This window comes from Balearica regulorum, chromosome 4 (genome assembly GCF_011004875.1).
Source record: "Balearica regulorum gibbericeps isolate bBalReg1 chromosome 4, bBalReg1.pri, whole genome shotgun sequence".
Taxonomy (NCBI): Eukaryota; Metazoa; Chordata; class Aves; order Gruiformes; family Gruidae; genus Balearica; species Balearica regulorum.
Window position 1 is genome coordinate 36,511,653 of NC_046187.1, and position 12,900 is coordinate 36,524,552.

General features: G+C 35.7%; 1 long non-coding RNA gene across 1 annotated transcript; it reads right to left on the reverse strand.

Annotated features, from left to right (window-relative positions):
• Positions 1–208: 208 nt before the first annotated feature.
• Positions 209–6,543, reverse strand: LOC142601732 (uncharacterized). The gene is made up of 3 exons (XR_012835310.1): positions 6,307–6,543; positions 5,312–5,457; positions 209–565 (listed from the first exon to the last, which is right to left on the reverse strand). It is a non-coding gene; the product is annotated as an uncharacterized LOC142601732 (long non-coding RNA).
• Positions 6,544–12,900: the final 6,357 nt, after the last annotated feature.

Here is a 12,900-nt window from a genome sequence, read left to right on the forward strand (position 1 = left end):
CAATTCTATAAATTCTATAATTCTAAATTTCTGCTCTGAATAATGGTATTTTGCCCAATTAAGGTGAAATGTTCTTCAGTTAACTCTGCCATTATCCGTAACAGAGAAAACTCCTGCAGATGCCAATGTTGATTCAGACCTGTTAAGATAATCACAATAGAGAAAAAAGTAGAATAAAAAGTTAATCTGGAGAGAGGCGGGACTGTGGATTTCTATCCTGAGATATAAGTGAGCTAGGCGCAAGGAGGCCAGAAAGGGATCTTTCATTTTCTGAAATTGCCACAAAAACAGGATTAGATTGTTCTCGGCAGTGCAAAATAGCCAAGTAGCAGAAGAACACGCAGGAATAGCTCTGAGGGTATGAAGACTGAGCACTGTAACATGATCTATTCTAGGTAAATCTTCTTGACAAGCCTTAGTAGGGAAAAGACATGCCTGTTGCTATCAAGAAAAGGTACTTGCCATTGACTGGCCTTGGAATCTACACTGAGGACTTGGTAAGATGTTTATCCATACTGCCTGAACAGAACCGAGAGTGTATCTGAAGATTTTGACTCGTTTCCTGCTAGGAAGAAAAAAGGAAAGGAAAAAAAAAACCCACAACAACAACAAAAACAACCCAAATGCCCTAATTTTTTTTTGACAAAACATATTTGAAACAAATAGAAAAATAATTGCTATCACTGCTATTTGTTAACTGAAAAACAAATGAAAGCTAACATATGAAAAAGAACACTGTTCGCACATTTTCTTCAGAAAAGAGGTGCACCTGCAAACTAATCTTGTCTGATGGGTGTAATTAGTATTATACATTGTTAATTAACTGTAATGAAGCTACTGGTAATATAAACTGAGAGACTTGCAACAGATATGACATTTGAAATTCTAAGGAGTTTGATATTTGGTAATGATCCTTAAAAAGCTAAAAAGCTGACTTCATTCCAGCTGTATTTGGGCCAGAATTTTATGAATTGTAGAAGTACCTACATCTGAGCTATCTAAAAGGATTTAAACAATTAAATTCCCGTTTGTAGGTGCTAAAAGGCAGTAGGTGCTGAAATCGACAGAACGGTCTAACATGCTCTGGTTACTTCAGAAAATCTTAGGAGAATCTGCATAGAGATGAGTAAGTGCTTAAATACCTTTAAAATTAGCTCTTTCCTGCCTCTCAGTTCCTAAATTTATTTTGCAAGTGGGAATTCTGATGAAAATTTGCTTAAATATACTTCAAAATATGATGCATCTTAATTTGGGCAAGCAAGTTCAGAAGCTGTTTCACTGAGAAGGGGATATAAATTAGATTCCTAATGTTCAAACCTGTCTTTGATTGCCCTGTATGCAATTTCATTGTTTTCTGCATGCATCAAACCAAAATATATGCTTGCCATGATTTAACTTGCCAGGCAATCTATGTTTTATGAATCAAAATAGCACAGCTTGATTTTTAAATAGTTATGGTTTTATTTTTTTACATATAACACTGCTGTTCTATTGAAGATGAAATAATTCAGACCAGTACCAGAGTAATATTTCTGTTTAGATAAAACTTCTTTTTAAACAAGCATTTCTGCTTTGAAATCATCTTGATTTTCAGAGGGCTGGAGACTGACAAAACTTCTGATGATAAAATACCTCCTTAAAAAGTGATTGTTCATTTTTATCTATTCAGTAATTGATGCCAAATAAGATATTACTTTTTAGAAGATTGAAAATCTTAAACCAGTAGATTTTTATTTTAGTATGTCATCATTATATAAATAGCAATATAATGTTATGTAATAGCCATGGCACAGACTCTACTGTCTACTCAAAGAAAAAAAAGGCAAAGTAACTATAAGCTCTTACAAACTAAAACTTAAATTTTCTTTTGCATTTGGATATTAAAATCCTGATATTAGTCAGTAACGTTTTGTGGTTTAATGTCTCAAAATAAGTTTTCTATTTTCCAACTGTTTCATTTTCTTTCTTGCACTCAGTGTTCTATGTAAAATCTGAAGTGAAATAATCTTCAGTATTGGGGTTTTTTTTCCTTACTGTAATAGATTTTCTTGATTCTTAAATCCGAAGAAATAACAGGAAATGATCATGTAGAGAAAAGACAGTATAGTTACAAATGCTAGTACTATGCCTATTTTATAATCAACACTTCAAAAGGAAAAAGCAATGTATCTCTTGACTCTTGTCTGCCTCTTCTGAGGAGTGCCCAAGAAATACTGGCAGCCAGGTCAATTCTGCTTGAATTTTCCTACTGAGATAAATGCCTGAGAGTAAGAAACAACAGGAGCAGAGACTCCTGTGGTTAATTGTGCTCTTATAAATTTTATTTTTTTAAAAAAGTACTCAGATACTAAAGAAAGGATATGTGTTTGCAGTATTTTTATTTTTCTTCCTGAGGGAAATAGGTACTGAAGATGCTCTACGTTAAAAGCTATAACTCTGCTGGCTATTAAGTGAAAGCACAGAAGTACTGGTTTTTTCTTTGCAGAGATTATTGTTCGCTCCCTGAAGTTTGCTAAAAAGCGAGGGAAAGACATTTTTATTGTAAAAGAAATTAATATGCAGACAGTATTCAGAAGGCATCAGTAAACCTTGATATTGCAGGTAGTACTAACTCATTTTCAATCTTTTCAGTTTGCTAAATGGAAAAAAGAAAGGTAGTTGAAAATACTACCGATATTGGAATACAAATCTATCAAATCATCAGATTTTGGAATGGGCCATAAGATACAAGTTGTATTGCTGGCATTATATGTGTCCTCTGACCAGAACTGCTTTGAGCATTCTCCATAAAATACCATTGCTTGTGACAAGGACACCCATCTTCTGCCAGAGCTGCTGTGCAAACCTCTGGTATTCCCCCCTGCCCCAGAGATTCAGCCAGGGGCCAGCTGGTTCCCAATCGCCACAGTGTTATCACAAAAACTAAATAACAGAATTTTCTTGTTGACCAGCATTTGAATTCACGCGGCCCTTCATGGGCAGTATTGATCATTTAAAAGTGGAGGATGACACGAGACTGTCATGTGCTTGAGCGTGTTGTAGACATGATAAGGCATGTCTATATGCACAGGGAAATGATCACAGAAGTATTAATGGTGAAATATTAATTTTACTCACAAGAGTAATATCCATTATTAACATGGAAACAATATAAGATGATATTTTTTGTGACATAACAACTAGCTTTGTTACAATGTACCTGACTTTTTAGAAAATCTCGTCCAAGCTGAGATTTCACAGCCTGATACAGGCTCACACCCTCACTCACTGAGCACTAAAATGGAATTTGGATATATGCAGTCCTACTGCACGCTGTTGCTTTGTTTCTAAGCCAACTGGGGTAGAAAATAGGAGTATGAATATGACAAAGGAACTAGGACTGCATTTTGGACAATATTATTGTCCAAATGTCGCTATCATTTAAATGATAGTTCTCATGCTAAGCCAGTAAGTGTGTGCTAAGGAGTCTGAAATTTCAGGTGTAAATTGCCTGTCAAACTAAATATTCTGTTTCCCTTAACTGACTTACTGACATCCCTTGAAGAAATGATTGAAAGAATATGGATTCCTGGGTAAAATATGAGCTAAAAATTAACATAGACTCAAGAAGAGTGCATGTTAAGCTGCTAGCTCTTGCTTCTAAACTTTTTCAAGTCGTAGATTCCCAGGTGTATTCCTCTGCAGGATTTTCCAGTTCAATAACTTTCAAATTATTTAGTTCCATACAAAACACAAATTTTCAAGTATGTGTAAGTTACAAGTGCTCTCACAGTGAAAAATATTCACTTCAGCAGATTCTCAGGAATGGAGCATGAACAATTACCAAAAGAACTGCATTCTTATTGAGATTCTGCTTTAAAAATTTGTATTTCACCTCCATTCATCTTCACCCTAATTTCAGGTGTATCGTGAGCTAATATTTTTATTTGTTTCATTTGGTTTGTAAGCATGGAATTTGGTTTAAAATCATTTAAGAAGATGTAAGAGAGTTTAGGACAACAGAAAAATGCACTGGAAAAATGTGAGGGTTTTATTTAACTTGGGTGCAAAAAGGGCTTGTAAAGTACCATGTTGTTTGTTGAGCTTCTAACTGAAGATTTAATAGGAAAGCATTGCAAAATCATCTGTTGCGGAAGCATAGCATTTTAAAGCTGAAATCTCATAATGCAAGTCCTGACAAAGGGGAAAATGTGTGAAATATGCCTTCTCGTATGATTCCGGGAAGAGGAGGTTTCCTGGGGAAACTGAAACCGTTGCAGGGTCAGAGGCCAAGGCAGTTGGGGATGCAGTCTTTGAGGAGTTTCCTCTGCTCTCATGGATTAAATCAATTAATGGAAGGCATATAAAATGAAGTAGCATAGGGCTATGTTTCAGAAACTTCTTTTCCTTGCTGTCTTTCAAAGACTTCAAAAAGATCTTCCCTTTTAGGTCACGCTCTCTTAGATTTTTATTTTACTTGAGGCAATACCCTATTTTCTCACTTCCACAGTGCATGAAGTCCAATTTATTTATTTATTTATTCATTTATTTTTAGAATACTGTAGAAGACTTCCTTTTATACAAATTCAAAATTGAAAAGTTGATTATTGCTTTGTACTTTTCAGATGTTTCTCACAATAAAAATTCTATTGTTGTAAAATCTGCAAGTATTTGTGTATTTATGACAGAGATGATTATCCCTAATATTATTTGCTTTCAGTAATTTATCTAATTATTATTACAAAGGGACCTATAGTATGTGTCTCGTTTCTTCTTAAAGGAATATTTTAATTATCTACTGTGACATAGAATAGTTGTACTATAAGATTTTAAAAGATGTATAAAATTGCATAGATGGATTCAAACTTTTTTTCCTGATGTTTTGCAAATCAGTGACAAGCCCATCTTCTGGACTTAGAATCAAACCTCTTAGCTGATCCCTATTCCGTGTAATTAATAAAATCAAAACACTCAATCTGAACAACAGCCTCAAAAGTTGACTCTCTCTTAAAGTGTATAACCTAGACCTATCTATAGTGCTTCATGGCAGCAGGTGATAGTACCACAAGTGAAAAAGTTTCACCTGCAGTTGATGCCCATCAATTACAAGTGGTTCACATGGTACTGATGGAACGTGGTGACTCGGTGACAGAGTCTTAAGAAAAAAATAAAATAAAAAATAAAAAAAGAAAGGTTGATACTCCAGTATTTCAAAGTGGATGCACACAAAACAGCATAAAAAACCTTATTATTACTTTTTTTTTCAAAACCTTTAGCAAATAATGGTAGAAGTGGTAAACTTCCAAGCAAAAGAAAGGAGTAAACAACTTACTGAGGTTGTGAATAGACTTTTAAAAGAATCCTCTTTCTGCCCATGGCTGAGCATCCCATTGTCAGACTTGATAATAAGAGCACACTGAGGAATGTTCCCTGGTTGGTGTTGTCGCAGCTACCAATAAAAAGTAAATAAGAGACCATCTGCAATATAAAAGAAGAAAAATTTAAAGCATGCTCTTTTTGCACTTTCAAGGCTGATTTATGATCTAATCTTTGTAAATTTATCATCCCCTACCCCCTCAAAGTAAACTGTTGCAGCTCCTTTGAGGTCAATAGAACTCTCAGTAGAACTGTAATATTTTACAATAATGCAAATCTACCTCAAAGATGAATGACGTTAGATATGTATAAAGTAATTAGTATTACTGCTTTAAATCTTTAAGATTAACATTTGAGAAACAGAGTAAAACAAATTCTTTTCTATAACTTTTTCATTTCTATTTTTGTTACACTGATATAGTGATGTCAGAGTTCAGTGATACATAGTTACCAAAATGAAAAGTTTCTTTTAAACATTGTAGGTTCTTTTCTGTAGTTCAGTCTCTGCCAGATAAAATAAAAATATGCTGTATTCGAATGGGAAGAAGCTGTTTGCTTTAAGTAATGATTTAAGACTCAGTAATCCCAGTCTTAAGAAATCAGTATTAAGTAATCAGTCTTAAAACTCAGTAATCTGAGTTGTAAGTAAGGAGTTCAGACTTCATCCAGTTATACCTTTGTCATGAGCTCTATACTGCAACCACAGACAGTCGTCACCAAGAACTTGTACTCACTGAAGTCAGCATCTCTTTTTTTTTTTAATGAAAGACGTAAAACATTGATTTTGACCTACAGGGTCTTTATGTATCTTCAGTGATTAGCTAAAAGTGAAACCAGTCTTCCAGACAACTGACGGTCAATAGCTATTTTATTGATGATTTTATCTGTAATTCGTATCAGATTTCGACTAGATTTAAGGCTGGGAGAATCATTATGAACTGGTGAGCTTACCAGTTAGTCATCAGTGAAGCTGCGCGAGGTAACTTCTGCATCCGCCCATTGCAGGGCTGGCCAGGTTCTGTGTAGAAAGTGTTGCAGGATGCTTTCTGTCCGTTGTGAAAACTCATAACCGGGTAAGTAAAACAAGTGGTAACATCTGGTCTGAGAAGAAAGGTGACCATTCAGTATCATCCGGAGCTGTTGTGCTGCTTCAATCTGTGCACCCTGACCTACTGTCAAAATACCCATCCGGATCCCTCACCTACAGGCTAGGAAGGCAGAAGTGACACAAAGCCAAGCATTTTGTTTTCTTTACGCAATTTGGTACTTTAAAAAGCGTTTATTTTGAAGGGATGAATAATTCCTAAATGCTTTGTACAGCTTTTTCATTAAGGTGGAATGTCGGAGGGGGACTATTACTTAAACCCAACACAGAGAAGAAATTCCTGGCACGTCACCTTCTTTTCTAATGTGACATAAAACAATGTCTGATTGCCGTGGCTTAAATTGCATAGAGGACTGACTTTGCCAAAGTTATTTATATAGCTAGATATTATTGTCTTTGGCTTTGAATTTAAACATTAATTCACTGACATTGTCACCATGTAGTCCTTTGATGAATATACTCTAAAGTCTTCCAACTGCACATGCTTTCAGCATCCTACCTTACCGTATATCACAATGAGTCAGTCTCTCTCAACTGCACTTCATTAAGGCATTTATTTCAGAAATGTCTTCCAGGAATTTCTAAGACAATAATTACAAGTGAATTTTAAGGTAGATTCTTTCTTTCAGCCTCCAGTTCCAAACAAGTGAATGTGTGTATCTGCCAGCAAAATCTACAGTCAATATAAGTATTTTTGTCTAGCGTACTGGAGCTAAAACTTTACTTATGCACAAATTTTGAAAGGCAAACAACCACCTGAGGAACATCAAACAAGCAGAAACTGCTAAACAGAAAAGAACCTGCTGTTGGAAATCAGAGGCTCAGTATGCTTCATAGTTCGATGTTATTGTTATGTAGTATTTGGAACAGCTTTTAGCACTGAGGAGGTTTTTTTCCTACTCTTTTTTTTTTCTTGAACACAATGTGGTCAGAATTTTTGAAGACTCTGGCCTCTCTAGTTAAGAGCAAAAGAGGACTTTTTGCCCTGCAAAATTAATTCAGACAAAAATTGCTATTAATAATGAAAATGAAGCCTTTCTCAAAAAATGCTATATTCCAGTTTGTTATATGGGATACTGTGTTGTCTAGGAGAAAAAAAATAAGGTTGAGATTTCATAGCGTGGTATATGCAGAACAAAAAGCCACAACGAGACAGGTTCCTCAGGCTAGAAAAGCAACCAGGGGTGCAAGGAGAGTCTGCAGACTTGTCGGATGTTCCTTGTCCCTGCAGTCAGAGCAAGAAATGAAGGGACAGACACAGATCTGCAATGGAAGTTGTACGTTGTAGCTCAAATCTTTTATTCCTCTCTATAGAGGAATTTCTGAGTGTGTGTTGAGGAGACCCCTCTTTCTTTTATCTTTTTATTAATGGGCTTAATCACAGTTTACCAAGAGGAGGTGAGAAACCTGCCTTTGAATGAACGCTAAAATTCTCCCTACTTTTACAGATATAGCTAGTCATCTTTGGTGCTGCCAGCCAAGACACTGAGCTTCAAAAAGGCTGAAGTCTCTGATTTTCCTGAGAAATGTGTTGGGAAAAACTGGCACAGCAGGTTCCTGTGCCCATGAAGCCACTTGATTTGAATTTAAGCCACCTTAAATTTTGAATTATAATTACAGTAACAAGATTTCTTTGTCCTGATACTATGTATATTATCAATTCCATTCCTAAACAAGAAATCTTATTGTATTTTGCTGACAAAAATATGTATTCTGCCTTAAATACACCATGTGTCAGAGCTGGAATAAGTTTATAGGCACAAAAAACGAGTCATCAGAAAAGCAAAGGTAATAATGTCCTTCCTCGTAAAAATAATAACTTGTCTGAACTGTAACAGAATTCCTTCTCTGTTCAGTCAGTAAACTATACGTGGTGGGATTACATAGGTATGTGAGTTCTCCATCAAGCAAGAAAAATTTGTGATTTTTTTTGAGTTTAAACCGTACAGTTCCAGCCCTTCTGTTTGAATTCAGCTCACTGACTGGGATTCTGTTACACATTGTGCTCAGGCAATTTAACACCTGAACAATATTCATTTGTAATTAATAATGAATCACTCTGTAGATCAACAAAATCACAGCTACTTCTGGGAAGGCTCCATGTTGTTAAAGAGAGACTTGCAGTAAGTATAACTATAATTTGGAATTTGCAGCTTAAGGATAACTTCAGCACAAACACAGGGAGCTGAGGTTTTGAGGCATTTAGTTGAATCCATGCATAACAAATAGAAATGCTCACATGTGTATGTAATTAAATATTAAAAAAAAAAAAGAAACAAAAAATCCCACAACAACCAAACCAAACACCCCCTCCCCCAAAAAAATCCGAAACAAAACCCACAAATCTTGACTGGGCTAATATCATCAGGAAGGTAATTGGTAAAACATGTATGTCTCCATCTTGCTAGGTAAATAATGAACCAATAATCTTCTGTTTTTGCTAGCCCATTATACATTTCTCTCTCAAATGGTTGTACCTGTTTCAGAAATAGTGTATCTGGTGTATCTTGGATCACTAGGAAAAAAAAATATAATTCCTAGGATAGTATGACAAATTTTATTTCAGTAATAAAAAAGAATTATCTGTTAAACAATGTTCCTTTTCCTGCTCTTAAGGTGTTTGCATAATAAATACAATATAATTTTCTCAATGGGTTTCGAGAGTTTTAGAAAACTTTCTTGTTAACAGATGGGATTTCTTAGATTTTAATCTTCTGTTAAGAGGTATTCTGATAAAATTGTCAGATGCTATGCTGAAGTTATTATAAGAAGCTCATAAATTGGAGTTTAGTTTTTTTTTCAGGTCTCTAAAAACATTTCTAATGAAATAATAGGGCAGCTGCTCCCACATAATTCCTTACAGAACTAATGTGGAAAATAACTCAAGCCTAGAATTTTAAGTGTATATCTAAAAGTCTGATTCCTATCTGTTTAAATTCCATACCGTGTCACACAAAATGATTTGCAGCCAATGTTATTTACAATGCTGTAATAGGAGGTACAAAGAACGACAGTGTGATGTGCTGTGAACTCTTCTGTCTCTGGAGCAGAGGGTTTGTAAGTGAGACCCGTGGTATATCAGGTGCCAGCAATGGAAAAAAAGCTTCCTAAATAGGTTCTTTGGCCCTTTCTGGAGGAGTTTCTTTCTGAAGAAGGTTACTGCCTTAATTATTGCTAGTGGCAAAGCCTGGCCTGCAAATGTTCTTTCACTGGGTGAATATCCTTGGTCCTAAAAGTTGTTCTCTCTAAATAGCTTAGAATTTTCTGTTTAGGAAGAAATGGTGAATTCTTTAAAAGTAATTCCTCATTTGCCCTTTTTGCTGCGTCCTTCCATAAAGAATCTCATATGGAATGAGGTGGAATTGAGCCCAAATTGGCATGGTAATTCCTAAATTCCTGTCCTTGGGATCTCTTCTTCCACTATGTGGACACATGCTACACGACTATTTTCAAGGGACTAACTAGACATATTCTACCATTTCAAACATCAGCAAACAAAAGATATCTCTCACTGTTGTTCTATATTTCCTAACTAAAAATAACTTCTATGATTTAGCTTCAAATGCTGCTAGCAGAATTGGCAGTTTAATCAAACTGCTTGTGCTACCTACTAGACTAAAGAACAGGGTATTTAATTTTACTCAGTTTGTGATAAGGGAAAATAGTTTAATCATTGCACAGGGAACTCTAGCATACTGGGAAAGTAAATTTGCAAGAGAAATATTACAGACTTTCCTGTATTTCTGAAAAAATGTAGTGCTTGAGCCTATAGATGGAGAACTCATGCAAAGTTCTCTCTGAAAAATCTACAGTCTCTATGACAAATATGACAGTCTATTCATTAACAGATTACTCATTTATTTCTATAAGATAAGGCAGTATGAAAAGCAGAACGTTAGCAGAAGCCATGCTTCTATCATGTAACCTAAGAGGCTCATTGGCACCATACAGGAGAAGAGGAACAAAACCAAAAAAGAGATGCTCTACAGAGACCTTTAATATGGACATAAAGTGCTGAATGTGCCCAATCTCATGCTGAATAAATCTAAACATACCGAAGAACTCACAAGAAGGTCCGAAGCAAGTTGGTGATTTTACTTGAATTTATACTCCAACATTTTGCAAACATCAGATTACTGATCTTGAAAACTAAGGCCTTCTCAGAGAGAAGGAGGAATATGACCATTAATATCTATGCAACAGAGGATTATTTTATTCATGATGTGTTCTCTTCAGTTAAAACCAGTAATTTTTTAAAGAAAGTATGTTTAAGTTAAATTCAGAAAAAGGAAATGACATTAGCAGACGACTACTGTGTTTTGCCAGATGTAAGGAAAAGCTGCATGTTTACGGATAAATTTTTCTTCTCAAATTAAAATAAAACTCTTTTGGCAACTTGACCATCCTTGTTTCCAATTCCTACCTTGTCATCAGAAATAGTGAATGAGAAAAAAAAGTGGAATGAGAAATCATGTCGGAACACTTGTCTATCCCTTAAAAACCTGTTCTTTATTAATATTTTCTGTTATTTCTCACACATTCCAAACAAGGAAAATATTACAGCTATCTGTAATATTTTATGCTGATGCTTCAGGTTTCTCTGTGTACCAAGATATACTTTTACTAAGTGCAAAACTGAATTGAATTCTTTGTGCTAGGGATACCTGCAAAAATGCTGACTTGGGCTCATACCCATTTGCTTGTGCATTCCTATACACTAGAATTCTTTTTCTGAATAATATTGAATTCCTCAACTCAACCCAATGTTCTGGGGTTTTCTCCTTGCTAAATGTTTATAGCAATTTTTCAAATTATGAGTTTAGACAGCCTGTGTGGTATGTCTTCATTTTAAGAATATGGTCTGCATTTATACTATTCCTAAGTCTCAACTATCATGAGCAATAGTTGAGACTTAATTATAGCCTAAGTCCAGAAGAGACAGATGGAGCAATGTGTGAGAAGCAGGAGAAAGGAGGATGTCAAACAAATAGAAAAGAGTGCTGAAGAGAAAGAGGGGCAGTAGTTAGAAATGGGAAAGAACAGACATGAGAGTAAGAGAGGAAGTAAGAACAGAAAGAATAAAAATCATGGATGAAAGTGTAAGAGTAAAAGGAGGGAGCAAGCATAACTAGGGCCAACAAAGAGACATGAAGTGGTACAAAGAACAAAATTAGGGATGTAAAGAAAGCAAAAGATGTCAGGGTACAGAAAGGAACAGTGTTACAGAGAAGAAAAAAGAGGAAGAAGAACAGAAAAGGGAAGATGAGGAAGGATAACTGCCAGGCAGTTATCAGGCAAGACAATCTAGAAGCACTAACAGGATTGCTCAGATTTTGGCATAATGCAACACAGCAGTGCACGTGTGCATGAGTGTTTGACAACATGGATAAAATAATGGGCACACTTTGTACCATAGGTCTGCTTATTATTTTAGAGGTTTTCAAAATGAGAGGAAGAAGCCAGAGTACGCGGGAAATCATGTGCAGAGTTCTAGGTGCAAGTGCTAGAAGACTCAGATTAGCCCTGGTCAGCACTCGTACCACCTAGGGCTGCCAGAAGTTCGCAGCATGTAAGAATAGTGGCCTCCTACTCTTTTTATGTTCACTCACTGAAGTGTTGGGGTGGGGGGAGGAGAAAAAAAAAAAGCGTAGAAAAATGTGAAAGAAACATATCGGAAGCCTATCTGCAGTTCTTACATTATTTAATTAGAACAACAGTATTTCTGTGGATGGGGACAGAAAGGGACACTGGCCTGGGAATGCGCAGCTGTGAACAATTCTCAGAGCATCCTTTTAGAAAAGGTCAAGCCTCAGCGGGCCCTGTGTTTCTTCATGGTCGGTTTCAATGTTTCTCTGTGGTTACCACAGTGACATAACTGTTTTGTTGTGGTTCACTAGGGAAATAAGTGACTTGCTCTCAGTAAATGCCAAGTATCCACCTTTTACTCTTTCATGTGTCAACATCATCTCTTTCCTTGGATTATTTGAAAGGTGTTTGAAATAAAATTGAAGAAATAAATATTTCATGAATATCTAAATGTAATTGTGCAAAAGAATAGAGAAAGCAAGAACCCCCAAAAGTGCATTTCAGACAACATCTTCAGGTTACTTTTGAAGAACATGAGGGAAATTCACAACTCAGAATTATTATGGGTGCCTTTGCAACAGTTGTGGGTTTGTTGTTTATTATGCAAAGTAGAGGCTTCTCCTCTTTATGTACACCTCAAAGACGAACACTTATTCCATTCTACCGCTATCTAGAAGTTCAAGGCAGTATGTCAACAGCATGCTGCTTGTCCGCTCAAACAAGAGGAGCTCAAATGAACCATATGTTAAGTCTCATTGACTGGATTTACTATATAAGTGTAGAACTCTAATAAACAAAACAATCTGATTTTAAATTGCAGTCGTCAGAAAACAAAGTGATCACATCTTTCAGTA